This window comes from Suricata suricatta, chromosome 11 (assembly GCF_006229205.1).
Source record: "Suricata suricatta isolate VVHF042 chromosome 11, meerkat_22Aug2017_6uvM2_HiC, whole genome shotgun sequence".
Lineage (NCBI taxonomy): Eukaryota > Metazoa > Chordata > Mammalia > Carnivora > Herpestidae > Suricata > Suricata suricatta.
The window spans coordinates 14,240,462-14,244,517 of NC_043710.1; the positions used below are offsets into that span (position 1 = coordinate 14,240,462).

At 35.4% G+C, this 4,056-nt stretch overlaps 1 protein-coding gene across 1 annotated transcript in view; it reads left to right on the forward strand.

The window, feature by feature from the left end:
* The first annotated feature begins 951 nt into the window (after positions 1-951).
* The window catches only part of LOC115306340 (olfactory receptor 4P4-like), a 161,688-nt gene continuing 158,583 nt past the window's right edge, over positions 952-4,056 (forward strand). The window contains exon 1 of the mRNA XM_029956682.1: positions 952-990. The gene's annotated coding sequence lies outside the window, so the exon portion shown is untranslated. The remainder of the gene's footprint in view (positions 991-4,056) is intronic.

Consider the following 4,056-nt stretch of genomic DNA (forward strand, 5'->3'; position numbering starts at 1 on the left):
TTGTGTCGAAATAAGAAGTCTCTTTTAAAAACTTTTTGGTCATCCACCCACCATAAAAGCTACATTTGATGTTTAATGTCATATATGTGAGGAAATCTAAAAGACATCTATCATATAAATCACCTTGGCCAAAGCAATAGCAAATTAAAATCACCAGAGTTTAATTTCAGGAGCCTTGCCCAAGAGTTCCCATAGGGATTGTCCTTGACACTGCACGCACGTCCCTCCAGTGCCTTTAAATACTCTGCCTGACTCTTCCCTTGCAGCTTCTCCAAGAGCCTCCAAGCCCAGCACAGTTAGCAAAGGAGACTTTGTAGCAACAATACTGCATCAAAGGGCAAACAGACAAGACAGAAAGGCCGAGATACATTTAGAATTGTTCTTCTAGTTTTGTGATCTAATTCTCATTCTTGTTCTGACATACAGTTAGTTTAAAAAATGTATATTTTATTTTATTATAAAACCATTTTAATGTTTATTTATTATTGAGAGACAGAGAGAGACAGAGCATGAGCAGGGCAAGGATGGAGAGGGGGAGACACAGAATCTGAAGCAGGCTCCAGGCTCGAGTTGTGAGCACAGAGCCCGACGTGGGGTTTGAACTCACAAACCACAAGATCAGGATCTGAGACAAAGTTGGACATTTAACCTACTGAGCCACTCAGGTACCCCTAAGATGTGTATTTATTTTAAATATAATTTGAAATCTACGTACAAAGCATGAGACTTTTTTCTCATTACTTTTTTTGTTCCTGAGATCTATTCTTTCGATTTAGAAGAGATTTTTTTATTTCATTTGTGGTCATAAGATCAAGACAAGGACATATCCCCTTAAATATTAATTGAAATTGGCTGATGTGAAGTATGTGAGTTCTTTTTTCCAATTTCCATCTTTTATTTAGTTTTCCTTTTTCTATTGTGCACGCCTGAGACTATGTCATCCCTCTGAACAGATCAAGAATCATCTATTTTTATCTGCTTGTTTCCAAGGTAATTATTATAATTTTTTGCATGAATATTATTACAAATATATATATATTCTTGGTAAGGATTTATTTTATACCTTTTAGGCTCCTAATGTATATAACAATTTTGCTTTTTAATAGACCACAAAACAATTGTAAAAGGTCTTTTCTCATAGAAAATGAAAAAAAGAGTCTATTTTGAAACCCCGTTTTGAAACTTGAAACAGGTTAGCTGCCAGGCCAGGAAGATATGGGAAATTATGATATGTTGTATGCTCTGCTTTGGATAGAAAACCAATGATAAAAAAACCAAACAATCGCATAGATTTAAAAGAGAATAAAGATGGTAAGAAAATGAAGGAAAATTGTTTGATCATTTTGGTAAACTGGTAAATGAGTTATTAAAGCACTTGATTAAAAAAATTAGTTCTCTGCAGATGGAAGAATCCATGAAAACTATAATTCCTTAGTTTCTTAAGAGGAAATATTACCCAAAGAATTTAAGCAGGAGGCAGCAGATCAGGACAGGAATCTCCATTTTTTGCCTTACTGACCGCAGGTATGTAATATTGAACAATAATCTCTGATATTTGAAATGAATAGGAGTAGTATGGAAGAAAATTTCAGTGACCACAGTTAGAAGAGTTCAAATATTATAATTAATGAATGTTTATTTAAAAAGAGAGATCATACATATATTACTAAAATTTTTCAAAAAACACCTGCAGAAATGTATGAAAGACCTGCTTTAAATAGAGGGATAAAATAATTATTTTCTTCAAGTATTTGATTCACTTATTCTAAATAATAAAAGATTATCTTTTAATCTTAAGATATTGGAGTCTTTATGAACAAATATTTCCTTTTATTTCAGTTCTCCCATCTGTGAAATGAGAGATCCTATTCACCTACTCCAGTCTTGGTCATTAGTTTGGGATTTTCAGTAGTGGTTAGTTGTCAAAACTTCTGTAGAAATCTATATTCAGTGGCATGTTAAATCATTGAAAAAAATGTTTCCAGAGCTCCCCTTGTCATATGAATGGTGAAGCATTTATAGAATATTAGTCCTTCTAAAATTAATAAGTTAATATTTAGTTAATTCTTACAATGATTTCGATGCACATATCGGTGCTTAAATGTTTTATCTGAATATATTAGTTAGATTTTTCCATGAATCTTATGTGGTAGGTACTATTATTATCATTGTTTTAGAGATGAAAAACACAAGGCTCAGTGGGTGTCTAACTTGCCTAAGATTATTCAAGTGTAGTGGACCTTACCATGGAATGCATTCAGCCTAACAAGTACCATCTCCCACTTTCTCGCATGATAACCTGTTTCTCTTGCAAATACAGATTGGCAATTTTATTTTAGAAATTAGCCAGTCAGTCTGGCACCTGGAGGGGAAGATGGAAAGAGAGATGGAGAGAGAGAAGGATGCGAAACCTGAGAGACTATTGAATACTGAAAAGGAACCAAGGGTTGAAGGGGGGGGGGCGGAAAGCAGTGGTGGTAATGGAGGAAGGCACTTCTGGGGAAGAGTACTGTGTGTTATATGGAAACCAATTTGACATTAAATTATTTAAAAAACTACTAAAACTGAAAAAAAAAGAAAAAAAGAAGTATTTTCTGTGAGAATAAGATGATTCTGGCAATCAAGGGTTGAGTGGTTTTTTTATTCCCCCCTTTAATTCCTTTTGAGATGGTGTGTGGTAAGGCAGAGTGAACATCAGTGTCCTGACTGTCCTTTTTAGCATGTTGTCTGGGTTAGACGTTCTTAATGAACTTGTTGCTGCAGAAGTTAAGATTTCAGGTAATCAGAAATTGTAAATATTGTGGCATTCTGTTGAGTACACAGATATTGAAGGCTGATAACTTTTTTGCAGCAAACCCTGGTGTTTTGGCAATCTCTGTTGCAAATTTATTGTTTCCTTCCGTAAAAATGAAAATAAAATCTAGTGTTGGTTCTGCAAAACAAGGAGCAAGAACGAGCTAATTATGAACTTGAATCCTCAAAAGAGCGATAGATTGAAGAAATTGTCTTGAAATGTCTTTAAATTTTATCAGGATTATTACACTATAAGTAGATGTTCTAATGCTGATAGAAAGACAAAATCCAGATACAGGTGTAAAAGAGATGAGGATATTAGTATGAAGTAGGTGCAGATGTAGATGTGTTTCTGTTTTCTCATATCAAATACTCCTCATGGAGGAGTGTGAAAGTTGGGTACCTGTGTATCCATCTAGTTATGTTTACATTTTTAATGACAGTTAATGACATAAAATGCTTGAGGAGGAGTGTTTATGTCTACACTTGTTAAAGTCATTGGGGAAAAATGCAGTAATTAGTGATAAGTCATAAATTTACTGAATTCTGGTAAAGGATTACTTTTTGTTTAATTTCATTCATTATGTATTGTATTCTTCTTAAACCTAAAATGATGAGTTTTTAAAAACATGTATTTATTTTTGGGGATGGTGTATGTTGGGGAGGGGCAAAGAAATGGGGACAGAGGTTCTGAAGTGGGCTTTTTACTGACATGCTGACATCAGGGAGCCTGATGAACTGAGAGGTCATGGCCTGAGCTGAAACCAGATGCTCAACCAACTGAGCCTCTGAGGTGCCCGTACAATGATGAGGTTGTTTTTTTTTAATAGTTTATTATGTAGTTGGTTTCCATATATCACCCAGTGCTCTTCCCCACAAGTGCCCCTCTCCATGACCCTCACCCCCTTCTCTATCCCCTCTCCCTCTTCAGCCCTCAGTTTGTTTTCAGTATTCAAGAGTCTCTCATGATTTGCCTCATTCCCTTTCCCTAACTCTTTTTCTCCCCTTTCCCCCTATCATGGTCCCCTGTTAGGATTCTCTTGTTAGACCTATGAGTGACAACATATGGTATCTGTTCTCTGCCTGATTTATTTTGCTTAGCATGACTCCCTCGAGGTCCATCCTTTGCTACAAATGGTAAAATTTCATTCTTTCTCATTGCCATGTATTATTCCATTGTGTGTGTGTGTGTGTGTGTATGCAAACAGCTAAAAAATTATAGATCAGTGTGTTCTCTTTTTGGTCAGGAGCTGGGGTACCTGG